The following is a 17694-nucleotide window of genomic DNA, read 5'->3' on the forward strand; positions in this document are numbered from 1 at the left end:
TCGTTGGACCTAGTTGCCGTCGGCCGTACGGCTGGATCCGTCGGCGCTGGAGAGGATGGCGGAGGAGGAGGCGGAGGAGGCGAGGAGGCCATGGCAGCGGTTTATGGGACAGGGTGATGCTCTCTGTGCTAGGAGTGAATGGGGAGAGAGAATGAATGAAGCGGTGACTATAAGTGGGGAGCGAGGATCAAGACAACGCGCCGTCTCCCGCGCTTCTCCACGCGTGCAACGGGCCTGGCCCCGGAGAAACTGCCGATTCGGGCGTTCCTCCAGGGCCTGTTCCAGGGGTGCTTTGAGAACCGGTTGGGACACAACACGGACCGCTTACATGCAACCAAACATGCCGTTTTTTGCTGGGCCGATGCGAGCCAAAAGGCTCACGGCCTACCAAACGCGCCCTAAGTCACTGTAATATTTGTAATGGATACCGAAGTTTAGTTTTACTTGAGGGCATCTTCAACGGACCGACTCATTTCGGACGTCCGAAATGTCCGATTGTGTCTGTTTGCATTGGCCCGCGGACGCCATGCGACCCAAGGCGGTCGTATGCGCTGGGGGTACCTCTAGCGGTGCGGATGCATTTTTTTAGCGGAGACAACGTCAAGGTCATTATATGGTGTTTTATGTCCCGTCGAGCACTACCGCCGGCGATTAACTGTTCCCGCGCGACGACGGTCGTTCGCGCGCGTGCCCAATACATTGGCAAGTTTCGCCGGCATTTCGCGCGTGCGGGAAACGCCCTGTCCGGCAACGCCGTTTCCCGCCCTGTTGTGGCTATATATGCTGGACACCGGGGGGCGTGACGGGCACACCTCAAGCTAAACCCTAGCATCCATCCATGGCCGAACACAACGTTAGTTGGGAACAGGTAGTTCAGATGTGCCGGCACGTCCACCCGGAGGAGGACGAGGAACTAGTCGCCGCCTGCGTTCAGGTCGAGTAGCTGGACCTGGAGGAGGCGGTAGCGGAGGTGGAGGTTGCGGACGAGGAGGCGGAGGAGCACGCGGAAGGTTGGCTAGCGGCGACCAGGGTGGAAATCGCTGACGCCAGGGCCGAGCTCGTCGACGCCAGGGCGGCGCTCGCGGAGGCGCGGGCGGCGATGGCGGCCCCTCCGGCGGCCCCACCAGTGGACACCGTCATCCACGACATCGCCGACGACGACGCCCCCGTACCCGGCCGCTTCGAGTGCGCTGTCGACCAGTTCTTTCTGGCCGCCTCCTTCGATACCCTGGCTGCGGACGCCCTGCGCCGTCAGGCTAGGTTGGTGGAGGAGTGCAGTGACCCAGCATACCACTGCATTTTGTAGTATACAAGTCGTTGATATGATCTTCATGAAGGGACTTCTTCACAAATATCACATCCCTCAGAGTGGTACAACAGAAACATTGCAGGTCATAACACTCGAGATTATATTACAATCACAGCCATAAAAAGTTGGTATTCTCACAGGTCCGATGAGAACACCCTAAGATACTACTTAAGTTCATTACAAACCAGCATAAATAGTAAACTGAGCTCAACAACTTATTTAAGTAAGTTCTACGCTGCTCGGCTCTATATCACTAGGGTATGTTACTACTCCTCCGCCTCATTGTTGTCGGCCCCATACACTATCCCATAGTCCACGCCTTCCACTCCTCCGGACATATCAGGTTCTTCATAGACCAGCTCGTAGTCGCCTTCCGGTGCTCCGTCAATGGCCTCCACTTCATTTTCACAGTCTAGCAAGGGTGTCGAAAGAAAGTGAGTACAGAGGTACTCAACAAGCTCAAAAGGAAAAATGGGTTTGATGCTCTAACTACGACCATTGATCAGAAAATCTCCGGTCAATGCATGTTTCGCAAACATTTCTTCAAAAGCTTTATTTTATTCAGAAAAAACTATGCCTGCCAGTCTTCACAGGTTGAACAGAACTTCATGGAGTTCCTTTCCTGCCGCGTTCGTAGTTCCCTTCCCAGAATAAGGAGTGACTGCCACAGTTTGATACCCTCTGCAGAGGTGTGTTACTTTTCCCATAAGAGAACTTATCCTTGATACCAACCGAGGCGCGTTTCTCGTCCACACTTCCTTGGTGTGGGGCCAGGTGTAAGATCCAAGCCAATCACTGCGTTCTCCGCGACCCTGCATACCCACCCTTTTGTCCATCCGTACACCCCCGGTAGACATCTCTCGATCATACGGCTTTACCCCCGGTGTACTATGGACAATCCCTCATAGACGATAGAGCCTCTCATCCACACGGATGGGGATTTTAAAGGATTTCCCAACCTACTGCAGTGTTATCTCCAACACCCAGCTAGGCTCTACCAGGTCCGTTGATATGCAAGAGGAAAAAGATACATCTGACTTCCCCAGAGCCATTATAGATCTTATGGTCAACGCGAATTGTATGACGCTAGAATCACTAGACAGCATTGGTGATTAGTCCTAGATTAATGGAACCCTTGCAATGGAACCTCCACCATATCAACACATACCATGGTTCCATTGCCCACCACATAGTCATGTTCATAATTGGAAAAGTAACATTTTTCTTTTCAATGCAGGAATGATAAGTATAGTACTTTTTCGGTAGATTGATAGAAAATAATCAAGGTGACATGAGCAAGAGTGAACTTGCCTGGTGACTGCGAGATAATGCAGTTCGAAGTGTTGGATTGAACCTGAACCTCGGGTTCTGTAAAGAAGCATCATTGTTCGGTAAAGACAATGTTATAAGATCCAAATGATTCATGTATGGATGTATTATTTCATGTTGAAACCCTTACCCCGACATGGTTATTACAGATTCAAGGTTTGAGTTAAGGATTGGTGCCTTTGGCGGTACTTTATAAACATTTAAGTACTTTATCATGGTTTGCTTTTCTAATAAGAAAATAATGAAACATAGTTGATATTTTCCTTTGGAAAATATTTCTTTCAATTAAAGAATTTTAAATTAGGGTTTCCCACATTTGGAAATTATTCATGAATTTTGAATTATTAAGATTTTCCCTCTTTTTGGAAAATCTTAACTTTGAAAAGAAATGAATTGGAATAATAGAATTCCCTTTGAAATTATTTGAATAATAATTATTTGAACTCATTTTGAATTTTCCTTGATTTTTAAATCCAAGGAAAATTGCAATTTAAAATTTAGAGTTTAAATTTGAATTCAAAAATTTCTAAATTTGAAATTGTGTAACAATTCCCATTTCTTATTTTATTCTTGTTAAGAATAATTTGTTATTCATTAATCTTATTTTTCTTGGATTTTTAGAGGTATTTTCCATTTATGTTTATTTGGTAGAATTCAGGAGATAATTCAAAAACTAAAAAGACTAAAACGCCCCTTTGCCCAATTGGGGCGGCCCACCTCTTTGGCCCATTTGGACAGCCCACCAGGGCCAGTCCAAAATGACTCGGTGCAACCGAGTCACTCGGCCCACCTCACTCTCTCTCTCGTCCTTACCGCTTCGCTCGCGAACCCTAACCCTAATCGCCTGAGGCGATTCGCGTGGCAACCGAGCCGCCACCATGGTTGCCGCCGTGCTCCGGCCGTCTCCGGCAGAACCAGGGCACGCCGTGATGCTCACCGACGCAGCTCGCGACGGCGCATCCGTTCGTCCGAGTGGTTTCATCGATTTCGTCCTTGTGTGTGCGCGCGTGTGTGCGATGTTTGCAGACGCCGACGGATTCGTGGCGATCTCCACCGATCTGCGCTTCCTCGCTGTTCCTGGTGGTTCGCCACCTTCCCTGGTGAGGTGTGTGGCCTGGCATGGGCCTGGTCACAGTTTGGCGCCGCCATGACTGGCCTGTGCCACCGTGCCGCCATAGCTGCCGCTCCTCCTTCGCCAGGTAACCCCTACTACTTCATCTACCTCCTCTTCTCCATCTATACCTTCTCGATCTATGCCTATTGCCGCTAGTGTATGCTGCTGCTGCAGTGCTTATCATGTGTCCGTGCTTGCTGTGCTGCTGCCTTTGTTGCTATTCTTGTTGTTCATGCGATGCTGCTGTGCTACTGCCTGGGCTATGCTGCTGTGCATGCCATGCTCTATTCCTAAGCCTGATGATGCTATACCTATGCCTACTGGCTCCTTGTGCTGTGCTGTGGTTGATCCTATGATGTGCACCTGCTTACTGTCTCATGTTCATATGCCTACTGGCTTGATCTATGCTCATTGGCTTGCTTATAGGCTTACTGGTTAATTCATAGGCTTATTGGACTTGTGATTGTCCTAGGTTTGCACTAATGACACTTGTGGTGTCAGTGATGCTCACCCATGGCTTGTGTAAGCTTCAGTTGATCCACTTCTTGGATCCTGGCTTGCTTGTGATGCTCTGCTTGGTATTGTGCTTAATTGACTTGAGCAATTATCTGCTAGTGGCTTACTTACTGGTCAATTCCTTGCTATATGGATGAATTGCTAGCTGTTGTAGTTACTGATGCATGCTAATGATGCTTATGCATCTGTGTATGTGTTGCTGCTGCCTCCTATAGCTTACTGGACTTGATCAAGTGGCTAAGGTGCAATGGGCATGCTGCTGTTGCCTTACAGTGATGCCTTGACATGATTCATGCATGGATTTGTGATGTATTCCTTCCTGGATGAATGCATTACTGATGAACTGCTTATGCAGTGATGCTTAAGTGTCTTGCTATGCATGATTTGATATTTCCATGAATAATTTGGAAGTATTACAAGTCTGAATCCATTTATGGATAGTGATGGCTTATCTACTATGTGAAATAGATGGATTTGTGTTTGTTGTGACCTCAGTAGCACTGCTACTGCTTGGTTGCTCACACAGTTGGCTAAATCTTGTTGGCTACTCATCTGTACTTGCATAATAGGACATCATACATGCTATGAATACCATTATGCTTGCCTGTGAAGAAATCTTGGGCTTTTCTGATGGTTTAGTAGCTAGGGTTTCACTAGGTGGTCTTTGGTAGCTATTTATAACCTGTAATCTTCTACTCGTGCTTTATGTGCATGTGTGCTTGCTTGTGTGCACTTCTGTGCATGTATCCTTGTTCATATGCACTAAGATAGTATCTGGAGGTTTAGGTTCTATTGGCTCCCTTTGTTTCTGCCAGTGATCCTTGGTTATACCAAGTGATGATCACCCCCTTGAGCATCTGCTCATACCATGACCTGTGTCATGCATAAATGATGGTTGGACCCATTGGATCCAATCCAGGAATTTGGTATACCTGTCTCTAGCTCCTAGATGTTTAAGATCAACTGCAGTTGTGTAGTTGCTTGGGGTTCTGATGACTTGTCCTTCTCCTCCTAGCTCCTGAATATCTTGTTCATGTACCCATGGTTTCTGTTGAGTTCTGTTTGGTGATTTTGGATGGATAACTAGTTTCAGTGATGGTTGGTGCTGTTCTTGAGCAAGAACTTGTGATGAACATTTGCTGTTCTTGGTTGTGGCTTGCTGAATGGTGACTTGGTCGATTGATACTTGGTTTCTAGGGTTTCTACCCTATTTATCCCTGCTGTGCTTTCTCTCTGGCTGTGACACACATCCCTGCTTGGCTGGTGACTCACCTGTGGGTGTTGTGCTGTTGCTGCAAAGCTCCTTCATGAGCTGTGAAGCTCTGTGGTGAAACTTCAGCCCCTGGTGTGCTCAGGTTTGGTCTGCTGCTGATCCTATCCTTGTGCTGTCCAGGATTTTGGCATAAGTGTCAATGACACTTGGTTTACCTCTAACTCATTACTCACTATCTATTTAACCTATGCCTAGCTATTCTCTTTGTTTTGCAGGTTTTGAAGGTGAATATGACCTCAAGGAACAATTCTTCCAAGCCATTTGTTTTAGGATTTAATCTAGGATCGAATAATGTAATCTTCTTTTTATTTTCTATTTAAATTCATTCAATTCTTGTATCAAGAATATTGTAAAGACTTTGTATTTATGTGTGTATGATCAATAAAGCTCAAGTTTTACTTATGAGCTCACTTTGTGTATGTATCATTTACTTATAATATTTGTGTATTTATTCTTCAATTTGAAATTCAAATTGACTTGAATTTATGAAATGTGTTTGAAATATGAAATGTATTTGAATTCTAAATTCATAATTCAAATTCTATCTTGTTTATCATTTCTATTTTGAGTTATAAATTCAATATAACTTGTCAAATGAAATCAACTCCCAAAATCAACAAGATACAAAAGAGACCATGTCGAAATTTCATAACTCACATTGCCTAACCCTAATTGCAAGTGAGAGAGAACCTCGATCCCTCTTAGGTTTAGTTGCAATAAGGCGTGAAAATTTCCCTCGTTTTGCGATGAAATGCACATCCCATTTCTAAATATACCCTTCGATGTTCCTATGTTGTGGGTTATTACAGCCTCTCCCCCTTAACAGAAACTTCGTCCCGAAGTTAAGATTGAGGTACCTGAATAGCTCGGGGTAGGATTTTCTGAGATCGTCCTACTTCTCCCAAGTTGCTTCCCGTTCAGGATGATGCTGCCATTGAATCTTGCAGTATTTGATCGCCCTATTCCGTAGCTTGTTCCAATGCACTTCCAATATCTTCTTCGGTCTTTCGACATAGGTTAGGTATGATTGCAGCTCTAATTCCTCATGTGACACTGGATCATCAGGTGCTTTTAAACACTTTCTGAGTTGAGACACATGAAATACATTGTGAATCAAACTCAACTGTTTAGGTAGTTCTAGCTCAAAAGTTTTTCCTCTGTTCTGACTAAGTATCTTGAATGGTCCTACATAGCGAGGACTTAATTTTCCTTTTACTTCGAAACTTTTGAGTCCTTTCATTGGGCTAACCTTCAAATAAACCATGTCTCCCACCTTGGGTTCCCATGCTCTTCTCTTCTGGTCGGCATAACTCTTTTGTCGACTCTGAGCTATCTTGAGTCTATCCCTAATAACCTCGATGACTTCTTGTTTCTCCTTGATGTAATCCGGTGCAAACTCCTTGTTTTCTCCCGTCTCGAACCAACAGATTGGGGATCTACACTTTCTTCCGTATAATGCTTCATACGGTGCCATTTGAATGCTACTTTGATAACTGTTGTTGTATGAGCTAATGGTAGATGGCCTTCCCATGATCCTCCAAAGTTTAACGCACAAGCCCTAAGCATATCTTCCAGTATTTGATTAGTTCTTTCCGTTTGTCCTCCGATTTGTGGGTGATAAGCTGTGCTGAAGTCTAACTTGGATCCTAAAGCTTCTTGGAGTTGTTTCCAAAATGCTGACGTGAAGATCGAACCTCTATCTGAGACTATCTTCTTTGGTACTCCATGCTTTCTAACTATTTCCTTGACATATATATCCACAAGCTTCTTAGAAGTGTCCTTCTGATTCACCGCTAGAAAATGAGCACTTTTGGTAAGTCTATCAACAATTACCCATATCATATCCTTCTTCTTACTGGTCATAGGTAAACTAATAACAAAATCCATTCCGATTTCATCCCATTTCCATTCCGGAATATCCAAGGGTTTAAGTAGTCCAGCAGGACTCTGATGTTCTGCTTTGACTCGTTGACATGTGTGACATTCCGAGACATACTTAGCTATTTCTCTTTTCATATTGTTCCACCAAAACATTTCTTTCAAGTCCATGTACATCTTGGTACTTCCTGGATGTATTGAGTAAGGTGTTTCATGTGCTTCTTTTAGTATGGTTGCCTTTACTTCCGGATCATCTGGTACACAGATCCGTTTCTGTAAATATAAGGAATCAAACTCTCCAACATGGAATTCAAATGGTTTCCCTTCCTCGATTCTCTTGAGTTCTTCTTGGATGAATGGATCATCCCATTGCTTTCGGATGATCTCATACTTCAAATCTGAGTACATCTCATCCATGATCCTCAAGGTTGCTACACTCCTTATTGTATCACCTTGAATGACTAAGATCTGAGCTTCTTCTAACTCTTTCCGAAGTTGCTTTGGAATCTCCCATTCCGTAGGTTGATTATCGGTACTTTTCCTGCTTAAAGCATCTGCTACTACATTAGCTTTACCTGGTGTATAGTTGATCGTGAGTTCATAATCCTTGGTCAACTCCAACCGTCTCTTCTGTCTCATATTCAATTCCTTTTGAGTGAAGAAATACTTCAGACTCTTACGATCTGTGTATAGCTCACACTTGGATCCATAAAGAAATTATCTCCAACTCTTAAAAGCATACACGACTACCGACAATTCTAAGTCATGTACTGGGTAGTTATGTTCATGTGGTTTCAATTGCCTCGATCCATAAGCTATTACCTTACGGTCTTGCATTAGAACACATCCAAGTCCATTCTTGGAAGCATCACAATACACCGTGTAATCCTTTCCAGGTTCTGAAACTGCTAACACTGGTGCTATGGTTAACTTCTCCTTGAGTTTCTGAAAACTCGCTTCACATTCCTCAGTCCACACAAATTGAGTGTTTTTCTTGAGTAATTTGGTCATTGGTCCTGCAATCTTAGAAAATCCCTCGATGAATCTTCGATAGTAGCCTGCCATTCCAAGAAATCCTCTTATTTCCTTTGCATTCTTGGGTGAATTCCACTCCAATACCGACTGAACCTTCCTTGGATTTACAGCTATCCCTTCTTTGTTATGACATGTCCAAGAAATTCGACACTATCCAACCAAAATTTGCACTTACTAAACTTGGCATACAATTGATGTTCTCTCAGGATCTGCAAAACTATCTTCAAATGCTTTTCATGTTCCTCTTTATCCTTGGAATATATCAGAATATCATCGATGAAGACTATCACGAACTTGTCCAAGTACTTCATGAATATCTTGTTCATCAAATTCATGAAAATAGCTTGTGCATTTGTTAGTCCAAATGGTAGAACCAAGTATTCATGGTGTCCATACCTTGATACAAAAGCTGTTTTTGGAACATCTTCCTTCTTAATCTTGATTTGATGGTATCCTGACCTCAAATCGATCTTCGAGAAGACTCCTGCTCCTTGAACTTGATCAAAAAGATCTTGGATTCTGGGTAAAGGATACTTGTTCTTGATTGTTACATTGTTGAGATTCCGGTAATCTCCACACATTCTCTTTCCTCCATCTCTTTTATCCACAAAAATGACTGGTGTACCCCATGGTGACACGCTTTCTTGGATAAATCCCTTATGTTCCAGTTCATCAATCTGAGCCTTCAATTCTACTAACTCCTTTGGTCCCATCTTGTAAGGTGGTTGAGCTATTGGTGCTGTGCCTGGAATCAGATCAATGGTGAGTTCTATCTCTCTATCGGGTGGCACACCCGGTAGCTCCTTGGGAAATACATCTTGAAACTCATTTACTACAGGGATTTCTTCAATTTTCACCTCAACTATTAAGCTCCAATCATATCTCCAATTGAGTATACTTGTCACCCTGAAACACTATGTGTCCTCCAATGGAATTGCGGAGTGATACTGTTTTGTCTCCACAGTTGATCACTGCTCCATTCTTCGTCAACCAATCCATCTCTAGGATGACTGATATATCTTTCATGGGAATGATGAAAAGGTCCACGAAATAAACACAATCACATATGGTCATGACCTGTGCCTCTTTCATGTGGGTTACTAAGATCGCCCCCCCCGCAGATAAGACAGTTGTGGGATTTTCTAGCTTAGAACATATAATCACGTATGTTTCCACAAACTCCCATGCAAGAAATGATGTAGCGGCTCCCGTATCAAATAATACTTTTCCAGGATGAGTAAGAATACTGAGCGTACCTAGGACTGCTTGATCCGACTCTCCAGCTTGTTCCAGGGTTGTGCAGTTCAGATTTCCATATGGTTTGCCCTTGTTGTTGTTGTTGTTGTTGTTGTTGTTGTTGTTGTTGTTGTTGTTGTTGTTGTTGTTGTTGTTGTTGTTGTTGTTGTTGTTGTTGTTGTTGTTGTTGTTGTTGTTGTTGTTGTTGTTGTTGTTGTTGTTGTTGTGTGTTGTTGTTGTTGTTGTTGTTGTTGTTGTTGTTGTTGTTGTTGTTGAAATACTGGTTACCGGTAGGTCGGTACCGTGGTTTGAAACTTCGGTCTGGTGTTGGTTTCGTCACTGGGTATTTCCTTGGCTCGATGCGAGCCCTCTTCCTCCTATCCTCTTGTACTTGCTTGTAATCATCCTCGAAAGTGATTGCCGCGTCAATCAGTTCCTGGAATTCCGCCGTCCGTGCCAACCTCAGTTGCATCTTCATCTATGGATTCATTCCTTTCATGAACCTTTTCTTTCTCTTCTCATCCGAATCTACCTCCTCAGGTGCATACCTTGACAATCTGTTGAAATCACGAACATACTGCATGATTGGTGCAGTGTTCTGGTGTAATTCATCAAACTCCCTTTTCTTTAACTCCACCACACTCTCCGGAACATGAGCATCCCGGAACTTCTTCTTGAATTCCTCCCAGGTAAACACCTTTTCTGGAGGATGTACAGCGACAACATTCTCCCACCATGATGCCGCTGGTCCTGACAACAGATAGGTGGCATACCTGATTTTCTCCTCATCGTTGCATCCAACGGTCCTTAGCGCTTCCTTTCTGTGTCCATCATCCAATCTTCTGCATCCATTGGTTCTGGAGCTGATGCAAAAGGTAGTGGTCTCGCATTCTGAAAGTCTGATATGGTTACACCTCTGCCTTCATTGCCCCTGTCATTGAGGACATGAGCAAAGAAATCTTGCATGTTCTTGCTCTGGCTTTCCTGGTATCTTCTCCTATCTTCTTCCATAGATCGCATGTATTGCTGAAAATCTGGATGCATCGTAGGATGTGGTGGTGGTGGTGGTGCATTCTCCATTCTTGTTGCTGCATCTGCTTCTTCCTTTTCCTTTGCCTCCCGCTCTCTTCTAGCCTCTTCGGTTTCGAATAACGTCATTTCCCTCTAGTCCTGTAACAAAGAGCGATTACTCATAATTACACCATGCAAATGTTTTCTGAGCTCAACTCATTGCCCAGTACTAGTCACACAATGAAATCAAGAAGCAAATCCAAAGCAAACATTTATTATGTATATACATCGTATATAACATAACAATACACACATATATTACATGTGGTGTATATAACCACTTATTTGGCTCAAAGCCTAAGCCAACGGAATTTCAAATACGTCTCAGTACAATACCAGCTATACTACATTATTCTTTCCTCGAGCACTACTCCTCATCGTCATCGTTCGCCTCCGCATACATGCCTGGAGTCCATCCCGTACAGCGGTTGGTCTTCCGAACACCGTCCGGAACATAAGTCCTTCCAGTTGGGATGTAATCTGAGTCGGGCGAAGTGCCGAGACAGAGATTTGTCATGCCGAAATAGCTAAACAGTGACTCGTATGTATCCCCAGTAGGATACCCACCTTCTTCTTCTTCTTCACTCCAGAACTTTCACCTACCTCATATTGAGATGTTTTTGAGAATCCCATCTCTAAATCAAGAGAAATGGATTTGGTACCTTTCTCTTCCTACCCATGGCCTTGGTTAATATTCTGGTTAAGCTCGTCTCCTTCGTCATCCGTATCACATGTGATGGGTTCCTCTTCATCTCCGAAGGGTTCTCCGAAACGCCAACCAGTTGAGTTCTCGATTGGTGATTCTGAGCAAGCATATGACATTAACACATGTGGATAATGTGGAACGAAGTTGGGTGTGAGTGGTTCTGACTTTGGCAACTGGTCACTCAAATCTACATAGTTGTGTAGGCTGAAGTAGGGTGTAGTGTGTTGGGGTTGTGCCCTAAGGTCATGCATTCGAGCCTGGACTTTGTCAGGGTCCGTGAACTCATCTAGCATGTGGGTGACTTCTTCCACCATCTTCATGTGAATTAGATACATGGAAGTCAATAAAAACTTACAGCCGTCCATGTGTTGGGCTGCTACTTCAGGATGTTTGTGTGCCATAAGTAGATGGTTCAAAGAAGAATCCTCATCTTCCTCGGCATGAGGCACATGAGAATATGGTTAACACAAAAGCTCTACGGATTTGTGTTGCCTGATTTCGAGAATTGCCTTGAAAATACCCATATGGTACGCCGTGGTGAGTGTTTTAGCTTCTCCATATGGCACGATTCGACTCATCAGTAGTGTGCCAGGAAGTTGTACGGAGACTCTGCACTTGGCAACGATCTCACCATCATAGTAGATGTATTTGAGAACCGGAATCGTAGTCTCACAATGGAGTTCCTTCAGTATCCCACGCAGGAGATCTGTCAAACTTCCATTGTAATCACCAAGCCAGCCTTCAACCTTCCTTAAAGTCCTCTTCGGAAAAGTATATGCCATTTTGGCTGTACACAAGAGTAGAATATTAGTAGTTATGACATAACAATGATGTGATAATGACATAGTGATAATATAGTGATGATGCATCATAATAGTTATAATAAGGAATTATCGCACTAAAGATATGATTTTGCTATTCTCAATTGAATAAACACCATATTTCTAGAGAATTCTTTACTATTCCTACTTGACTCCTACAGGTTTCTCCCTTTACTAGGTTTTTCCAATCTAAGGTTGCAACATTTGCTCTGATACCAGCTGCGGTGACCCAGCATACCATTGCATTTTGTAGTATACAAGTCGTTGATATGATCTTCATGAAGGGACTTCTTCACAAATATCAGATCCCTCAGAGTGGTACAACAGAAGCATTGCAGGTCATAACACTCGAAATTATATTACAATCACAGTCTTAACAAGTTGGTATTCTCACAGGTCCAATGAGAACACCCTAAGATACTACTTAAGTTTCATTACAAACCAACATAAATAGTAAACTGAGCTCAACAACTTATTTAGGTAAACTTCTATGCTGCTCGGCTCTATGACACTAGGGTAAGACGCTACTCCTCCGCCTCATTAATGTCGGACCAGTAGACTATCCCATAGTCCACGCCTTTCACTCCTCCGGACAGATCAGGTTCTTCATAGACCAGCTCGTAGTCATCTTCCGGTGCTCCGTCAGTGGCCTCCACTTCATTCTCACAGTCTAGCAAAGGTGTCGAAAGAAAGTGAGTATAGAGGTACTCAGCAAGCTCAAAAGGAAAATGTGTTTTATGCACTAGCTACGACCATTGATCAGAAAATCTCAGGTCAATGCATGTTTCGCAAACATTTCTTCAAAAGGTTTATTTTATTCAGAAAACTATGCCTGCTAGTCTTCACAGGTTGAACAGAAGTTCATGGAGTTCCTTTCCTGCCGCGTGCGTAGTTCCCTTCCCGGAACAAGGAGTGACTGCAACAGTTTGATACCCTCTGCAGAGGTGCGTTACTTTTCCCATAAGAGAACTTATCCTTGATACCAACTGAGACGCGTTTCTCGTCCACACTTCCTTGGTGTGGGGCCATGTGTAAGATCCAAGCCAATCACTGCCTTCTCCGTGACCTTGCATACCCACCCTTTTGTCCATCCGTACACCCCCGGTAGACATCTCCCGATCATACGGCTTTACCCTCGGTGTACTATGGACAATCCCTCAAAGACGATAGAGCCTCTCATCCTGACGGACGGGGATTTTAAAGGATTTCCCAACCTACTGCAGTGTTATCCCCAACACGCAGCCAAGCTCCATCAAGTCCATTGATATGCAAGAGGGAAAAGATACAGCTAACTTCCCCAGAGCCATTATAGATCTTACGGTTAACGCGAATTGTACAGCGCTAGAATCACTAGACAACATTGGTGATTAGTCCTATATTTATAGAACCCTTGCAATGGAACCTCCACCATATCAACACATACCATGGTTCCATTGCCCACCACATAGTCATATTCATAATTGGAAAAGTAACATTTGCTTATCAATGCAGGAATGATAAGTATAGTACTTTTGTGGTAAATTGATATAAAATAATCAAGGTGACATGAGCAAGAGTGAACTTGCCTGGTGACTGCGAGATAATGCAGTTCGATGTGTTGAATTGAACCGGAACCTTGGGTTCTGTAAAGAAGCATCATTGTCCGGCAAAGACAATGTTATAAGATCCAAATGATGCATGAATGGATGTATTATTTCATGTTAAAACCCTTACCCCGACATGGTTATTGAGAATTAGGGTTGAATTAAGTATTTGTGCCTTTGGCGGTACTTTCTTATTCTTTAAGTACTTTAACATGGTTTTATTTTCTAATAAGAAAAGAATTAAATATATGATGAGGTCTAAGACCCCGTTTGTGGCCCGATCTCGCGGTTGACCCAAGGGAAAGGCGTGGGAGAGGAAGAACGCGAAGAAAACGGTGAAGAACGCGAAGAACACGAAGAACACGAGGAACCCACGCACGCACACAAACCCGATACAATCGATACTTACCCCCGTGGCTCGATGGACCACGCCGATAGAATCTCCTACGGAAGAGACCGCGGTAGAATTCCGAGGAGAGAGACCGGTGAGGGAGATGAATCAAGGAGTGGGAGAGAGAGTGGGTAGCACTAGAATCTCACACTCACAAATCCATACATCCATCAAGGGTTGCCTTGGATACAAAGGGATGAAACCCTAGGGAGACAAAGCTCAACATCATGTCTAAGCCTAAATCTTGTCTAAGGGGTAAAGGGGATGACCTAGGTGCTTATATAGAGGTACAAGGCGACTTGGGTCGAAAAGGTACGCGGTTGATCGACTCGGGCCATTTCCGGTCGAGTCTGTCCCGTGAAATCCGGTCAACCGGGTTTCAACCGGGCTGTAGACCGGGCAGCCTGGTGCAGGGGCCGGTCAACCGGCCGCAAACCGGGAAGTTCGCAAAAGTTTCCCGGTTTGGCGCCGGTACGACGCCGGTTGTCGCCGGGGTGGATCCGGTCTGGGGCCCGGTCTGACCGGCCCTGGGACCGGCCTGTCCGGCCTGGGGCCCGGTTGGCCGGCCTCTGGACCGGCTGGGCCTCTTCCTCCCGCCTCTTCTTCCTCTTCCTTCTTCTCTTCTTTCCTTCTTCTTCTTCTATCTTCCTTGCACCATGGGAGTTCCTTCTCTCTTGGTCCTTGTCGATGTCGGCACCTATGGACAACATGATGATAGGCATGAGGTAGCATACCATTCAAGTTGGTGTTGAGGTCAACCATAGAGAGGAAAGAGTTCACCTTGACATATATGGCGGGGGTTTGTGTTGTTGGTCCACTTGGGGAACTCCTTGGCCATGGTGTGGCGTCGACGGTAGGCGGGGCTACATCATCTCCCCCCCCCCCTTGGGGAAGAGTCGTCCTCGACTCTTGTTCCTCCTCACCGATGGTGTAGTCCATGACGCTTGTCCCATGTTGTGGTAGAGGGATAAAGTCGCGGTCGAAGAAGAGCTTGGGGAAAAACAACTTGCGAAAGGAAAGCTTGGGCATGCCAAATTTGTGGTCAGCGAACAAAAGGCTCTCAATAAAACACGAAGCATAAAGTCGTTTCTCCAAGAGGCATTTGGCAAAAATGGGAACCAAAAGAGTGTCGATGTATCCAAAATGTGGTAGGGCAAAAATTTGTGCATGTAAGAGTTGTAAGGTGTCAAAAATGTGTGGTGTAGCATTGTCCCAAACAAGTGGAACAAACAAAAGGCAAGTGTCGGCGGCAAAATTTGGGGCAAAATTGTTATGTGCGATGGCAAAGCGATGGAGACTTCGAACTTGGGAGAGTATGGTTGGTTTGAGCCGAGTATGAGTGTCCTCAAGTGTGAAAGAATCCATTGTAAATGCCAAAGATGAAATGAAAAATCCAAAGAAGAGCAACTTTTTGTGTGACATGTGGCACAAGATGCATAAGGTATCTCTCACATGTATGACATGGTCCTTGAGATTCTCGGAGTGTATGATGAAAGCATCAAGACATACAACAATCATTGTGCCAACAAGATGTGTCAAGATATGTTGCATAAGAGGCAAAAGAGGTGACAAGGAGTTGGACCAAACCGGAAACTCGACAAGGCAAGTCGGAAACACACGAGGGCGAAGGCTTGTGGGAACATACCCTTTGGTGTGATTCCCGCGGGTTAGGTCCTTGTTGTGGTAGCTCTCAATTGCGCGTTTCGTCAACTCATGCTCCGTGGCGGTGGAGGTTGTCATGCGGGTACCTATACACACAATAGAGGAAACAAAAAGCGTGTGTGCATGGTAGAGGAACACATCATCCATCATGATGTTCCAAGACTTGTGCACATCACCATGAGTGTCAAGAAACATAGAATGAAATGCATGGCGATGGTGCATATGGTAAGAAGGTGCATTCATGGCATGTGGTAACTCATGATCATCAAAAAGGGAGAAGGCTATGGGGGCCATCTCGTGGACAATGAAATAAGCATTCTTGCATACCAAGCATAAGAAAGAGCAATTGTTCACAATCTTGGATGCAAGGATCATGGAATGGTGTAAGCATTTTGGGCAAAGCATGCGGAAGCTAATGTCATCCTTGTCATTTTCATTGCAAGCAATACATGGTAAAGAGCAAGTGGTCGACATATTGCAAGCAATGGTAGAAAAATTGAAGCTCTCATAGCATGGCATGGTCATGGTATCACAAGAACTCAATTCCACATGATCAACAATGTTGTCAAGCAAAGTATCACATGGGAACATGAAAGTAGCATGTGACGTAGCAAATGGATCATCAAGATCATGCATGCGCTCATAAATCATCAGGTCCACTAGTGGGATCATGGCATCACCAACACCTATGTTGTTACCTTTGTAGGCCGACTCATTTGAAGTAGGTGTGGTGGAAGTAGGAGGATCCATGTGGTCGACATGTGCATCTTGGAGCAAGCATGGTGAGATATCTTCATCGTCATGCACCATGTACATCGTCTCCATGATCGGGAACTCGTCCTCCTTGGAACCTAGTGCAACATAAGAAGACACCAAAGAGGGGAGGTTAATGTGTTAGCAAAAACGATGTCCTCCATGGACCTATCATCTACCTCTCTCAACTCACTTTGTGTATCACTCATGTCCTCCGATTGGAAGCACTCAAACTCACATGTGGAGTAGAAGTCACTCAACTCACTATCACTCTCGCTCAAGTGGGCTATGTGGCTCTCATGCTCACATGGGATTGGTACCAACTCATCAATCAAGCATATGGGAGTAGGCTCGACTTTCTCATCTCCATGCGCCTCCATAGGTGAAGGGAAAATCCCATGCTCACCCTTCTCATCTCCATCGCCTCCCAAGTCGTCCTCCATCGGTGGCGCCATAGTGTCGTGGAGAGCTAGGCTCGAATCCATATCATCCTTGCGTTGGCCTTGGATGTCTTCATCATGAAGTATGGGCGCCGTAGGCTTCTTGGTGGCTTGGGCGTGTAGCTCGTCATAGTGGAGCGTCTTGGCGCTTGGCGTTGTGCATTGCCATGCCTCATGACCCTTGGCCTTGCATACCTCACATAGGAGATTGGGACATTCCCGTGGGAGGTGGCCTTGTTGCTTGCACTTGTAGCATCGGAGTCCATAGGCATGTGACAAGGTAGAGGCCATTGTGGTGGTAGGACAAGAGGTGGAAGTCGACGTATGAGGAAGGTATGCGCGATGTGCACTTGCCATCCTTGGAGTGGTAGACACCGTATGGTAGTGGTGGTCGTCTTCATGTCGAGGCTCTCGTCTTCGGGCATCATCACCATGGCTTGAGTGGTGTCGTCGAAGATCCGTGGAAGATGTGTGTCGATGGCGCTCATGGAGTAGCTTGTGTCGGCATTTATCATGTGATGACGTATGTCGATGGGATCCATAAGGTGGTGATGGTCGACGACGATCATGAGATGGT

The sequence above is a fragment of the Lolium rigidum genome, chromosome 1 (assembly GCF_022539505.1).
Source record: "Lolium rigidum isolate FL_2022 chromosome 1, APGP_CSIRO_Lrig_0.1, whole genome shotgun sequence".
NCBI classification, from domain to species: Eukaryota; Viridiplantae; Streptophyta; class Magnoliopsida; order Poales; family Poaceae; genus Lolium; species Lolium rigidum.